This window comes from Anolis carolinensis, chromosome 1, assembly GCF_035594765.1.
Source record: "Anolis carolinensis isolate JA03-04 chromosome 1, rAnoCar3.1.pri, whole genome shotgun sequence".
In the NCBI taxonomy this organism is placed as follows: Eukaryota; Metazoa; Chordata; class Lepidosauria; order Squamata; family Dactyloidae; genus Anolis; species Anolis carolinensis.
The window spans coordinates 84702180-84718119 of NC_085841.1; the positions used below are offsets into that span (position 1 = coordinate 84702180).

Here is a 15940-nt window from a genome sequence, read left to right on the forward strand (position 1 = left end):
GTAGCTTAACTGATGAACCATTCCTAGCCTGACCTCTTCTTGTCCAAACCTGACAGAAATGTAATTCATTCATGCTCTGATTGCCAACATTTGATGCTTAGTAAAATGAGTTGGGGGGGGGGGGGGGGCGGAATTATGATTGTGGCAGTTTTGTCACAATTGTGACATAGGTAGCAATTGTTCTGCATTCATGGTTACCATTTCATTGTTCATAATAATACTACATCCTCCTGGTGTTGTTCTATTAATTACTGTAACATATAGAGGAGTATCATGAATTTTAGTGAATTCCATCCTGCTTCATATAAGCTTGGTAATTTGCCTTTCAATGATTATTGTACTAAGTAACCTTCTGCCCTTTAAGACAAAGAGTAGGACATATGATCCGTCTTCTGGGATGTTTATGGACCCCATCACATTACATAAGTATATCACTATGATTCCACTTTAATTACCATGTTTCCAGCCAGAATTCTCAGCCAGAAAGCTCCTACAGTGCCTCCTCAAACTAAAAATCCCAGGATCATATAGGACATACCAGTGGCTGTTTATGTGGAATCATATTGCTATAACTGTAGTAGAGCCCTTGGTATTCTTCTAGTGTTATAGATATCATAGTTTTGTACAAATATTATAAGTGTCATGCAGTGAAAAATATATACATTAAGAAACAATCCCTATGGTAGTCTGGCTGTTTATGATACTGATAATGTTGCATCCTTGTACATTCTGGTATGTTTTTTTGTTTCCAGGACAACTTTTGCTTTGGACAGAGTAATAAAAGTACCATAGGAATTTGAATATTCTGAACTGATTATTTTCAGGTCAGAGTATTGAGTCCTCATCTTTGTTTGTGATAGCACAAAATGAAGAAAGATGTTTTTGTCTTTATATAGATTTTTTTTTCATTTGTGCTATTTGATGAAAAAGCAATTAGTGGTGATTTTTTTCCTTTATTTGATTTTCTGTTTTGGTACCTTGGAGTGATATATTGATCAGTTTTGCTGTTTGCTTTCTTAAGGAGTGGTGACATGCCTATAAGTTTCATATTTTCAGTACTCACATAAACATTTAAAATACCTCATAAAGACATGAACACTTAAAGACATATTCACATTTTGTCAGAGAATATATGCCTCAAATGTCTATACCTAGAGAGAGAGAGACAAATTATTTTAGACGATATTAATTGCTGTTTATTGTATCATTCTCTTGCCCTGTAAATCTCTCCTCCCACTCACACATGCAGCACTTATCCAGAGCTTGGGAGAACCCACCAAACATTGTGAGCTAATACATGTGGGACACCAGTGGGAGAAGGGAATCATCAAAATGGATAGTCTTACAAGTCTTGGAAATAGTTTTTCTCCTGTGTCCCTTCCCATTGTGTTGGATTTTAGGGATAAAGCACGGCTCTGCTATTCACAGATCCATCCAGTCCCAAGCCCTTGCTCTGAGGGGGTTCATATTCCTAGCTTTCAGTAGGGCAGAGCTATCTCCCCGACCATCTCACTCACAAATAGCCCTTCAGGCAAAGGCATTTTAGCCTTGACCAAGTTTGGCTTGCACATTAGCTTTTTTCTGATACATCAATTAAATGATCAAGCAATTGTCCAAGGTACACCTGTTCCTCCAGAATACAAGTGCTGCTTCTTTGCTAAGGAATTTGCTGCAGCTAGAAAGAACTTGCAATAATCTGAGGTTCAATACATTGTTCCTGGCACTTCACTTCCTGAAGTGGGCATCCCACTTTATCTGGTGGGAGTGAAGGAAGATTCACTCCTGGAAGAGTTATCAGAGGGAAAGGTGTCTCCACTGAAGCTTTCCCACCAATCCTTGCTTCCACAACAAGCCAAATTTTTCAAAATCCAATTATCACAGAAAATGGGATGAAATCTTCTGAATGGGGACAGAGACAGCAAAACAAACACCTCCAGGGTGTTAACCATTCCCTATGCTTTCCAAAGCTCTACATACATGTCTGGAGTTACGCTTATAAAATATGCCTGTTCTGACCTACATACAGTTTCAACTTAAGAACAAACCTGTAGAACGTATCTTGTTCATAACTTGGAGACTGTCTGTATATGTTGACTTAATGAGACGAATCCATTTGACAGTGAGGAAGTATCTGTTAGCAACTCAATTTTTTCTCAGCATATATACATGTTATTAATTTTATCAGTGCTGTTAACTCAGGAATGCAGTAACTGGATAAGGTTCAAGGTCTTCAGGCTTAGGAATTTGCAGTGTAAGGATATAATACTATCTACACTTAACATGGGACTTTCCTCTCAAAGTCATCACATTGGGCACAGATAAACAACAGGCGAAAACAGGCTTGAGTACTGTAATTTATTTTTAAAATATTTGTTTCAAGAAAGCTAACTTAGCTACCAAGAAAAGAGACTTGATACAATATATTAAATTGTATACAGCACTCCAGATTTCTAATAATAAAGTATTGTTTTCTCATAATAGACCAAAAACAATAACAATTTCAAAAGTCCAGAGTCAAAACATAGGAAACATTAATAATTGCTGGAAAATACTCAGAAAAAATACACCATAATCATAACATTCCTGATTCTTGTATGTCATGGAACCCAGTTACAGGGCTTTGGTAATTCAGCTCTGTAACTGGGAGTCATAACATAAACAATCCCAGAAGCACCTGGCAGAAGAAGATAGAATACGCCTGGGAACTTGGGGCCGAAAGTATAAACAAACATAATTGGTTTAGTGTGTGAAAATGGTAGTAATGTGATATTGGAGGTGGGGCTTGATGATGATATTTACGTGTGGTGTTACGTAGCATCAAAAGTTATAAAAATAGTTGTATGTAAACATTGAGTCATTCCTGACTTTTCCAAAGTCATGTGTTCTTCAATAAAGATTGGATTTGAGAGCAGTTATCTCTAATCTGCGTTCAGACTGATCCTTTGAAGTGAGCAGGACAATTAAGTCAGGAATCCAGTTCTCACCCTCCTGCAAATTTGCAGTGAAGTGATAATGAGCAGGGAAGGAGATCAAAGCCATGACGGAGCAAAGGGGCCTCCGCTGGGAGATCGGCCGTTGGCGGAAGAGACATTGCAAGCCATAGCTTCCTCTACGGGGTACCCCAAGCCGGACGGTGTGACTCAGAGGATTCCCAGAGGGGGAAGAGGCGTTCCGGCGGCGGCAGAAACCAGCTGGGGATCTGGAGGAAGCATGCCGGAGACCGTGGCCCTGCGGTTATCCATCCTGGAAACAAATTTATCCAGGCTGTCGGAAACCGTGGGGAGGTTGGTGCCACTATTGGAAGAGAATCTCCAAAGGGAACCCATCCAATATGGCGCCGAGAGAGAGCCAAGTAAAGAAGGAGATTGGAGCCAGAGGGGCCAGCGAGCGTCAACGCAGAGTCCCGTGGCGACAAGGGACGAGGGGGACGAGGAATACTGGCAGGAACTGCAGTTCCGAGACAGAATGGCGCGCGAAGTGGAGCGCCAGCGAGCTCTGGGAACTCTGAGGCCGCCATCTCCAACAGAGCTCCCAACCCCCCGGATGGGCGTCGGGGTGGAAAGGCCACTGGGGCCAGGGATCGGGTCCAGTGGATTTGCAGACGGAGGCGGAGAGGAGCAGGGGATCCAGGAAGAGGAGGAGGATGTGCCGTACGACGAGGAAAGGCGTGATGAGGGAGCTACAGCGAGGCCAGTATGCGGATGGGCGGAAGGGCCGACAGCGGCGGCAGACTTTCGGGAGCCGCGCAGAATGACCACCGGAGTGGGGCGCGGCGTGTTCCAAGGAGCCACCCGAGGAAACCTGATGCAACCCTTCCCCATGCCTCCCAGACAGCATCAACGGGCCGCAGAATGGATGCCGAGAAGGGAAGATCTCAAACTGGAATACGGAGGGGAATCAGATGAACTGAACTTTTTTCTAATTAGCATCAGAGGATACATGGAAGACAATGCACACACATTCCCCTCCGAAGCAAGCAGGGTTCGAGCCATCGGCAACACACTAAAGCGAGGAGCAGCCAGCTGGTACGTACAACTCCATGCCAGACACGACCCATGTCTGAGGTCAGTACCCCGCTTCCTCGCCGCACTGGAAAACCGGTTCAGAGACCGGCTAGAACAATTGAGGGCTCGAGACCAGCTGAAAGGAATAAAGCAGAGGGACAGAACAGTGCCCGAGTACGCAGAGGAATTCCTCCACCTCGCGGAAAGGGTACCAGAGTGGTCTGAAGTGACCAAAGTGGAGTTATTCAAAGAGGGACTACGCCCCGAGATTTTCAGCTGGGCAGCGCACAGAGATGACCCCGAAACGCTCCAGGGATGGATTCAACTAGCGGGGCGCGTCGAATCAACCCTGACCCAAATAAAGCGCTTCAGAAGCAGCGGCGGCCAGCAAAGACCGGTGGCGAGAGGTCGAGGAGAAACGAGGAAGCAGGAAAGACCCGGAGGGAGGCCGGGGATTCCCTCCAGAGGAGACGACAACAAACCTAAACCGGGATGCTTTGTATGTGGGAAGACGGGCCATCGAGCAGCAGAATGCTGGGCACGGAAGGGGGAGCCGCCAAAACCCCCAAAGCCCAAGCCAGCAACCGGGAGGCGCGCGGAAGAGGAGGTGCAGGCCCCAGAATCTTCAGAAAAATTGGTGAGTCGGGACAAACGCATGATAGTAGTGCCAATCTGCCTCTCGGGACTAGAGAATCAGGCCACCTGCAAGGCATTTGTGGATTGTGGTTGTTCTAGAAATATTATAACTCCGGAATTAGCAGGAGCGCTGAAATGCCAGCAGATGGCGCTTGACTCCCCAATTGCATTTTCGCAGCTAGATGGATCAGTCGCTGCTGGGGAAGTATCTACAAAGGAAATACGGGAGGTCCCATGTAAAATAGGCAAATGGGAAGGAAGAATATCCTTTGTAATAGCCCCTATTGCCACATACCACGTAATATTAGGGATACCATGGCTCGAACAGGCAAATCCTGAAGTAGATTGGAGAGGAAAGAGCTTAGCATTCAAAGAACAGCAGACGCAATGGGAGATAAGCAAAATTGCAGAAGAGGAGGACGAGGAAGATGAAGCAGGTGAGATAAACCCACAGCTATTGCCACCTGAATACAGAGACTTTGTGGATGTTTTCAATCAGAAAGAGGCCAGTAAATTGCCTCCCAAAAGGAATATAGAAGTAGAAATTGAAATAACCCCAGGAGCAGACTTACCAAAACCAAAAGTGTATCCCATGTCCGTGCAGGAGAAGGAGGAATTGAGGAAATATATTGATAAAAACCTGGCGCGAGGCTTCATTAAGCCATCCAACTCTCCTCTCGGAGCCCCAGTGTTATTTAGGAGAAAGAAAGACAACTCCCTACGATTGTGCATTGATTATCGAAATTTAAACGCAATTACTAAGGACAATAAATACCCTATGCCCTTAGTAAAGGATTTAATTACCGTATTGAAGAAAGGGAGCATATTTACTAAACTTGATTTAATTGAAGCGTACCATAAATTGAGAATAAAACCGGAGGATACTTGGAAAACTGCATTTTCCTGTGCATTCGGCCATTTTGAATATGAAATTTTGCCTTTCGGTTTAAAAAATGGAGGGGGTTGCTTTATGCAGCTTATAAATGAAATACTACACCCATTGTTGTACAGAGGGGTATTCATATTTCTTGATGATATCTTGATTGTGACTGAAGATAAGGAAAAGCACGTGAAATTGGTCCGGGAAGTTTTGCAGAGACTAAGGGAAGCAAAGCTATACGCAAAACTGTCCAAATGTGAATTTAATAAAACTCAAATTGACTTTCTGGGGTATCGGATATCTCCAGAAGGGTTAGCTATGGATCCAGCTAAAGTATCAGATGTAAAAGAATGGGGAGTGCCTCAAACAAGGAGGCAATTGCAATCGTTTCTGGGGTTTGCAAATTTTTATAGATCCTTCATAAAAGGCTTCGCGCAAATAACCGCACCCCTTACTGAACTTTTAAAAACAAAAGGGAAAGGAGAGACAGCAAAAGTAAAAGCTCCTGGCGCCAAACTAAGTTGGACGCCAGAATGCCAAAAGGCATTTGAAACCCTAAAAGAATGCTTCACAGAAGGACCCATTCTAAAACACCCCGATATCAGGAGCCCTTTCATAATCCATTGCGATGCCTCAGACTGCGCGTATGGGGCAGTACTATTGCAAAAGGATCAAAATGGGAACTTAAAGCCCTGTGGATATTTGTCCCGGAAGTTCAGCGAAACTGAAAAGTGTTGGCCGATATGGGAAAAAGAGGCACTAGCCATATTAAAAGCCTTAGAATGCTGGCGACACTTTCTCGAAGGAAGCGGAATCCCATTTGAAATTTGGTCTGACCATAAGAACCTCCAGTATTTAAAGTCCCCTCGGAAATTGTCCCCCAAACAGATTAGATGGGCACAATACTTCAGCAGGTTCGATTTCCAATTAAAGTTTTTTCAAGGGAAGCAGAATGTCTTGGCAGATGCTCTTTCACGCATGCCTCAACACGAAGGAATACCCACAGCAAAAGAGGGAACAATATTCTCTGATAAACAATGGGGCTTAGCTGTCAGGACAAGAGCACAAACCCAAAAGGAGAACACTGCTATGGTTGAACTCGACGGAAAAGATAATTGGGGAAACGAGCTGAAACAGTCTTATGAAGGAGACCAATGGATCGCGTCCAATGCAGAACAGGGGGAGCAGAAGGGGGGATTTTGGTTTGTGAACAAGAAACTGTATATCCCAGCAACATTAAGGATCAAGATTTTGCATCGTTTTCACAATAACCAGAGCGCTGGTCATACAGGGATTACAAAAACAACCAAAGCAATAGCAAAACATTGCTGGTGGCCAGGGATGAGGAAGGACATAAAAAATCATGTTGTTCAATGTGATGATTGTGCCAGAAATAAATCGAGAGGAGGGAAGCCAATGGGATTATTACAAACAGTAGCAGAACCTACCAGACCTTGGGAATGTGTAGCTATGGACTTTGTGGGGGAACTACCGGTTAGCAAAGGACATCGTTATATTTGGACAGTATTGGACCTGTTTTCTAAACAGGCCCACTTTATAGCACTGACGAAACTACCATCAGCCGAGAAACTAGCTGAATTGTACATAAACCACATTTACAAACTGCATGGATGTCCCAGTAGAGTAATCAGTGACAGAGGAGTACAATTCACAGCAAAATTTTGGGAAAAATTCCTGGAAATACTAGGAGCAGAAAGGAGTTTAAGTTCTGCTTTTCACCCCATGACAAATGGGGCGGTAGAACGTACTCAGCAGACACTTGGGCAGTTCCTTCGAATGTACTCTAACATGAGACAAAATGACTGGTCTCGGTGGTTGGCTTTTGCAGAACTAGCTTTTAATTCGACTATACATTCAGCAACAAATAAAACCCCCTTTGAAGTAGTTTACGGGTATGAAATACAGCCTCTACCCCGGATGCCAAGATGGACAGAGGATGAGGGAACAGAGGCGGGGAAATGGAAAACACAAATGGTGGAATGCTGGAGTCAAGTGACTGCATCATTGAAGGAAGCACATAAAAAGTATAAAGCGTTCGCAGATAAAAAGAGAGTGGAAGGTGATAAATTGGAGAAAGGAGATTTAGTGTGGTTAAGTACCCAAAACATCAAACTGGGGCTACCTTCGAAAAAATTGGGCCCTAAATATATTGGACCATTTAGAATACAGGGTGTTATCAACGAAGTGACTTTCCAGTTGGCATTGCCAAGAAGTTTGGGGAAAATACACCCTGTATTCCATCGTAGCTTACTGAAAAAATATATGGGTACTTTGGACAAAATGGACACATAGAATTATTGTTTTGTTTCAGGTTTGTGATGAAGGAAGAACTGAAGAGGAGGACGAAGAAAAGGAGGGCACCATGTCATGGAACCCAGTTACAGGGCTTTGGTAATTCAGCTCTGTAACTGGGAGTCATAACATAAACAATCCCAGAAGCACCTGGCAGAAGAAGATAGAATACGCCTGGGAACTTGGGGCCGAAAGTATAAACAAACATAATTGGTTTAGTGTGTGAAAATGGTAGTAATGTGATATTGGAGGTGGGGCTTGATGATGATATTTACGTGTGGTGTTACGTAGCATCAAAAGTTATAAAAATAGTTGTATGTAAACATTGAGTCATTCCTGACTTTTCCAAAGTCATGTGTTCTTCAATAAAGATTGGATTTGAGAGCAGTTATCTCTAATCTGCGTTCAGACTGATCCTTTGAAGTGAGCAGGACACTTGTATACATTAAACATAATATAATTTTCAAACAGAATCTGTTGGGAACAATTTGTTGTGAGTTAGCAATCTGATATGGCATCGCTTTGTAGGTTTTTTTTTAATGCAGCTTCTCCGTAGTATTTTTAAAATCCTGCAAAATTGTAGTTGTTCTTTTTATCTAGTGAAAGAGGTCTATTTCCATTTCCCAGGTTAGTAATCCCTGGACTGGTTTTGCATATTGAAAGCTGAAGGAGATTTGTTTGTAGCTGTTGAAAACAATAAGATATAACACTACTTTGGGGGAAAGATAGTTTACCCTTTCTGTCTTGGCCTGCTTCCCAGACAGTAGGCTGTTTTTGGCTGTGGTAAAGTTGTTGCAGTTTAAAATCACCAGCAGAAAGAAAGAAAGAAAGGAAGGAAGGAAGGAAGGAAGGAAGGAAGGAAGGAAGGAAGGAAGGAAGGAAGGAAGGAAGGAAGTGCAATTTAAATGAAATTGCATTTTCATTTAAACTCCCAAAAACAGATATTGTTCAGAAAGCCTTAGATAAGATCTGAAATATTTCATTGGGCTTTTCCTCCATGGCAGGTAGTTGACTAAATGGCCCACGTGGTCTTTTCCAATGCTATCATTCTGTGATTCTATGGACACAGCTGGGAGGAACTGTCACCTGTAATATGACCAGGATGTTGTCCTCATGCTCAAATTGTCGTATCTGGAATGGCAGACATCTCAGTATTACTGTAGTTTTTATTCTGTTTGACACTAATTTTATCTATGTGGGACAATACTGAAATTCAAAGTGTTGTACTCAGGCACTGAACAATACTTATCTGTTAGTGAAAAAACATACAAGCATGAATATAATGTTTGATGTAATGTTGTAAACAGTTTTCATTTGCGCATTACTCATGCGCCTGTAAGGATTATAATTTGTCTGTTACCATTGTTCTATTCTGTTTATTAGTTAGTAATAGGACAACTGTATCTCTACACTAATTTTATAGGCTCATAAGAACACTATATCCAATTGTTGAACTCAATAGCATTAAAAAAAACCCACCCCCACCCCCAAATGCAGTATAAAGATGAGCCGCTTTCCCGAAAGGCAGGGAACAATTTGGATTAGTTCCTTAAAAGCTTTTAGAGTGTGGCATTGCTAAAAGCAGCATAAGCAAGTTCAGTGCACTTTACTTTGCTGTATGGCTTTTTAGTGCAAGTTGCATACAAATATACGGGGAGAGTGTCTGTGTGTGTTTACAACTGGTTATCCTTCCTCTCCCCCACATCCTCTTTTTCTCACTTGTTTGCATTGAGGCTACCATCCATTTCAGTTCAGAAATCTGTAGAAGGCTCCACTGTTAGAAACCTCAGTTTAGCCTGAAGATTTACCTAATACTGTATGTTTCTTCTTTCCTCCCAGGTGGTATGGTATTATTGCTGCTGACACCATGCCAATAAAAGCTGAGAATGAATTCATCCCACATTAACTTTTCAAACATTACTTCACTAGGTGGTTCCAGGCTACATTTTGTGTGTTCCCCATACCAGGAGTCAGAGCTGAAATATTGTATGGAAGAAAAGCAATTTCCTTCCATTTCCATTTGGCAAAACGTATACTTGCATTACAATTAGCTTATAGTTTAGGGAACGATAATTCATATTGTGCTCCCCTCCTGTTTTGTTTTGTTTTGTTTTGGTTTTTTTTTAGAAGGATAGATTGCATGCCATTTGTGTGAGATCTGTTTTCAACACCGTATGTTGTCTGAGAGATAACAAAATGTTCCATGTTTTTTCCAGTATCCTCTTTCGGCTTTTGATAATTCAATGAAGCAGAGGCAAAAAAAAATAGTGTTTGCTGAAGACCCAGACTAAAATGCTCGTTTTCTTGCTCGCTCATTTGCTTTATCTGTTTCTGTGTTTTTTCAGTCTTTTCTGAAGACTACACCAAAAGATATTCCAGGGCCCAATCCACTGGCAGGAGGGGAAATTGTGTCAAAAATCTTTGCAAAGTGGAATCAATGGGAAAACTGTTTCTGCAAAAGAAAATTGAATACCACGCTTGAACATGTTTAAATATAATAATTATCAATGTACCTCTGAGGTCAAACCTATCCTCATACTCAGCTGGCCTTCCTCAGGAGGGCAAGAGTAGGTCAGTGCTTACCCAACATCAAGTTGCCATTTGTTGCTATTCAGAGCCTACATGACCTTTGCTTTTTCCACTCTTCATGCCAACTAGTGGAAGACGATAACATAATCACTTTTATTGCAGGAAATGAACTGATGCAATTCTAATCAAATATAAAACTTCCCTGAACCACAAAAATTAAAAACTAAAATTCTCTCTATCTTTGTTTCTCTTTCTCTATGTCTGTGTATCCGCTTCTTACTTTTTCTGAAGGCTACACCAAAAACATTTCCGAGGCCAATCCAAGGCAGAAGAGGTAATAATAGAGATAAAATAATAGAGAAAATAAGTTACTTTTTTCATCCTTGTCTTCTAAAGACTCCAGATCCTGTCTTATCTTTGAAAAGAAGCAGGGTCAGCCCTAGTTAGTACTTGGGCTAACTAGGAAACTGCCAATAAATGCCAGGTTATTTAGCCTGTATTTCAGGTAAAGGAACTGAAATACATCACTGAAGATTCCTTGCCTAAGAAAACCCTATGAAATTCTTGAGGTCACTATAATTTAACAACCAACTTGAAGGCACACACATACATACAGTGAATAATTTTTTTTATCATGTCTGAAGTGAATAGTCACTTCTGGTGTGAGATAATCGGCCATCTACACAGATGTTGCCCAGGGGACGCCCAGATGTTTTACCATCCTGTGGGAGGCTTCTGTCATGTCCCCGCATGGGAAGCTGGGGCTGACAGATGGGAACTCACCCCTTCTCGTGGATTTAAACTCAGGTCAGGAGTTCAGCCAACAGAAGAGTTTAACTCATGTGCCACCACAGCTCCACAATGGGTAATGTCAGTGGGTTATATTTGAAATGCTGTAATGAATAATGGAAAAAACTAACTTTCTGAGATGGAGCAAGCCCAGTGCACTTCCCAAAGCATTCCCCATTCCCTTAATGCACCCTCCCACCAGCACAATCCAGTTTTATAATCATTGGAAAATCATTGATTTTAAATCATTGGATAAGGAAGGGAGGGCAAAAAAATATTATGATCAATAGCAGGATTTAGCCTCTTGGGATGGACTTTTGTGAAATCAATGCCAGAAATCACGGCAGTCCTATATGTATGTACCTGGAAGAAAGTAATATAGAACAGAGTTGGGTTTGCTTCTGAGTAGGCATGGCTAGAATTGCATTAATATCTATGTATTTATCTGGCTGGCTAGCTGGCAGCTGCCTCCATTGTTGCTGTTTCTTTGAAACCTGTTGCTGTCAGTGTCCTCACCAGGTACCAGATTTTAACATTTGTTCCTCAAATTATGTGGTAATTACAGGTGAAACACACAGTCACTCCTTGTATTATGGTTTATTTAACTAGGAGCTCGCAAAAATATTTTATAGCACAACATAAAGTAATTCGGTATGTGTATCATTTGAACACAGATGAAACCTAGGAAATAGTTGTAGATGCTAAATCTGCAGATGCTTTATATGAATTATGGTAGTTTGCAATTGTTCGGAATCACCACCACCTTTGCAGTTATTAGTTACTGTAATGAAAATGCATAGCAATTTGGTCTGTAAGTATTCGTAATTGTAAGAATATTATGTAGAGCATTTTCTTATCCACAATGTCCAAAGGCAAAGTAATAAAAATAGCATTTTGAAACCAAGGTTGCTTTAATAAAAACAGCACAATTCCAATAAATTAGCACAGCCTGAACACTATTTCTTCCTACATAGTTGCAAGGAGATGTAGATTTGATGCTGCTGTAACCTTTCTATCCTTGAGCTAGAAAGCATCATGAGGAAATTAAAAGCAGAGATCAGTAATGGGAGAACATGGTGCTCCATTTTGTATAATTGCACTGATGCAGAGGAATTAGAGCTTTTGGAACACTATGTGAAAAAAAGCATGACTGGACATTCTTTAAATGATTCTCATTTCTGGTAGCTTGAGTTTGTTTACTCCACAAACTAAAAGACCTTAACACTCAAACTGACCCTAACTTAATATGACTTATGAATGTCCCAGCAGCAGATTTAGAATTGATTTAGTGTGACACCCAAAATAATAATATTCGGGGCAAAATAGAAGAGGAAAAAGGTAAAATAAAATCCATCCTTTCATTTAAAACATTTATAAATGTAGCTGAATTAAATTTAGCTACAGGGAAAATCGGGATTCAAACAGACCGTCTGAGTTGGTTATGCTAAAATGACATGAGAACACCTATTAGCTTGAGAATTAGAAACTGGATTTCTGTAAGAGGGTGTCAATACAATTCTAATTTGTAAAATTAGTACAGTGCTGATGATGAGTGGTATGGGTCACTAGCATTACTGATGTATGAGAGGTAGGGTCCTTGGTATCTGCTGTGGGTTGGTTCCAGGATCTCCTCTCATGACTACCAAAATTCACAGATTCTTAAGTTCATCATCCTCAATGATGTAATAAAAAGATATCCCTATATAATATGGCAACAATCGTCTTGCTTTTCGGATATCCTCCTCCATCTCTATTCGCATTACACAAGCATAATTACTTTCTGTGGGGAAAAGCATCATTACATACAGCCACGTGTTCTTTCTCTTGTAGACCCAATGAATTTGTGATATACTGAATGTTGTCTCTCTTGTACCATTCAGTAACTCTTGTTTAAGCATAAACAAATTCTAACTTTATTCACACACTAGCCTTCTTTATTATTTTGTTTTCAAAAATGTATCTCTTTCTGACTTATAACCAATTCCTTATTTGCTTGCTTTTACAATCTAGCTCAATATTTTTCTCTATAACATTCCTTTCTTTGAACTCATTTGAGAACTGCTGGCCACATTACACAGAAAACTAAATAAAAGAGCAGTCCTTCTCCCTTAGGCATATCCCCCTTTTGGCCTTCTTACTTTTCATCAAACATATTCAACAACAAAAAAGGATAATTCCAGATGCTTCTATTATTGACTTGGGCTAGGATGGAGCTGACTTGCATGACTATGCATAATTGTTTAACAGGCAAAACCTACCATTGGCATTAGTGGACCTTGGGAAATTATTTTTGCACAATAACTCCTAGAATCTCACTGGGTATACTAGGAGTTGCAGTCAAAACAGCATTTCCGAGCTGTGGACAGTGAATGGTTGCCTCAAGTTTCAGATGCTGTGAGACAAGAGCAAGGCGGCAGCAGAGACCTTGCTGTTGCCATGCAGTTTGACCTAAGCTCACCCTAAATAGCCTACTGTGGATCAGATGTAGCAGAGGATCCTATCCCATTGCCAGTGTCAAGTGTGAAAGCAGGCATGCTGGATAATGTGTAGCATGCTTAATGCTAGGATTAAAACCCGTTAATATTCAGCTTGTTTTAGAAGCAAGACAAAATGGCTTTCACTCTGGAAATGCGGCTTCAATCAGTTAGGGATAGAGAACAAGTATAACATAACCTGTATTATGGTAGACAACAGAAATTGATACAACAGAATTTCACTGTGGGTTTCACTGATTTTAGAAGAGAATATAATGGGATAGTAATCTCCACATTCCACATTGATGGGGGATACATTAAGGTAGCCTTTCTAAAACCTGGAGCCCTTCCAATGAATAGGAGTTCCCATCATCTTCAGCCAGCTCTGTGTAGCCCGTCACGCGTGGAGGGTGCTCTGTTGAGGTAGGGTGCACCAAGGGCATCTGTAGCTTGGAGTACTTTTCATAAATGTAAGTCTATGTGATGCCTCATGGGCCTTGTAGTCCTGTTCCTAGTACTATTGTGGCAGATGAAGATGAAAACATGGGGTTTTCGCCGGTTCAACAAGAGCTGGAGTCTCTTCACCTGCCGGATGTTGACGTTTGCCCTCAAGAATTCAGTAAACCAGGCCTTGGGCAGTACTCCCCTCCGTTTCCCAGGAAGGAATCTTATTCTAAAGACAGAGGAGTCAGAGAAGCTAATCGGAGAAGTCTAAGAATCGCTGCCAAACAAACAGGCTGATTAGGCCTGCTTCCCTTGGGAAAATCTAAGGAGTCTTGCATCTGGACAGAGTTGGGTTTTGCTTCTTGTTCTCTAGGGAAAGAGATTGTTGGAGGGAAAACGAGACCCAATATAGGGGTTTGGCGCGAGAGATTCTTTGCGGAGTCAATTGATCAGCTTCAGGAGAGAGTTCGTGTGTGGACTTCGTAACCCCAGTTCCTTGCTTCCCGGATCGAGTTTCAAGCCTTGCCTTGCTGTTAACCACGGATCCTGCTCCATGCTTCACGTTTTGCCTTGTCTCCAGTCACGGACCTAGCCAAGAATCAAGTTTATTTCCAGCCTTGTTGTCAAGCTTCATTGGACTTTAAGACTCTGACATTTCCCCACACTATTGCTTGGCAAGAGTGTGTGTTTCGGTCAAGTGGATTAAAACTTTGAACTCTAATATCATTTATTGGACAATACATTTTTGGACTATATTTGACCTCTTTTGAAAGGTCTGTTTCTGAACTATATTCTTCACTTGTTTTTATTGATTTTATATATTTCTTTAATAAAGATATTAGATAGAGACTGGCCTCTGTGTAAGGTTATTGGTGCCCAGCAGCCAGGGTTCTGACAGTGTATGTATTACGAATATGAATAAAACATGAATAACCTTATCTATATAGATTGGGGCTTAATGACAGTATTACATGCTCCTTCCTTTCTAATTGTGGGCATATGAAATGAATGGCATGGTGATATAACCTAGAATAGCAAATAAGGAGATATTGAAAATTGTACACACCTCAGAGCAAGATTGCAAACAATGTACTAAGAATTAAAAACTTGGCTATTTCAGTGTGCGTTCAACTGAGCAGACATATTTGATGTTTTCCCTCTCCAATGTTCCCACCTACTTCCTACTACTGCACTTTATTGGCCCAGCTCCAAAATTGGAATTCTTGCACATATATATATAATTTATTGCCTGACCCCACTGAATTCCTTACTGTTATCATATTTTACTGTTTATATGCTGTTTTATATGCTTGTTTTATGTGTCTTGTTTTAAATGTAATTGACATTGTATTTTATGATGTACTGGGCTTAGTCCCCATGTGAGCCGCCCCGAGTTCCTTCGGGGAGATGGGGCAGGATACAAAAATAAAGTATTATTATTATTATTACTATTACTATGCACAGAAAATCTAGTTGTGGTGGTTGCTAAGCAATTATATGAAGATGATGTCAACCAGGAATGCTTCCCCAAAATCCTTCACATGGTGTTGACTGATAGCTGGCACTACACATCCTGATGTAATCAAGCATAGGCCACACATGCACATGCAAACATGCCTCACCAGGAGGGTTCATGGGCTACTCCCACCTAGCTATGTTTTTCTTTCTACATTTGACACCCTTTTTTGATACACTTCTTACTGAACAATCTGAATGACATCTTTGACAAGTTGTAGCACTATTATCTGTGTTATCTTTTCATTAGCTTACAGGTCTCTCCGCAGGGAAGGGTAGGGTATTCCGTGTAAATTGAAATCCAAACATGTAAAAACACAGACAGGGATATTTGAGGACTTTTGTGCTTTTAGTTA

General features: G+C 41.2%; 1 protein-coding gene and 1 long non-coding RNA gene across 9 annotated transcripts in view; both read left to right on the forward strand.

Annotated features, from left to right (window-relative positions):
• Positions 1–15940, forward strand: part of map7 (microtubule associated protein 7) — a 116832-nt gene that overhangs the window by 41494 nt on the left and 59398 nt on the right. The gene's annotated exons all lie outside the window — the stretch shown is intronic.
• Positions 220–14918, forward strand: LOC134295688 (uncharacterized). The gene is made up of 2 exons (XR_010002316.1): positions 220–313; positions 10654–14918. It is a non-coding gene; the product is annotated as an uncharacterized LOC134295688 (long non-coding RNA).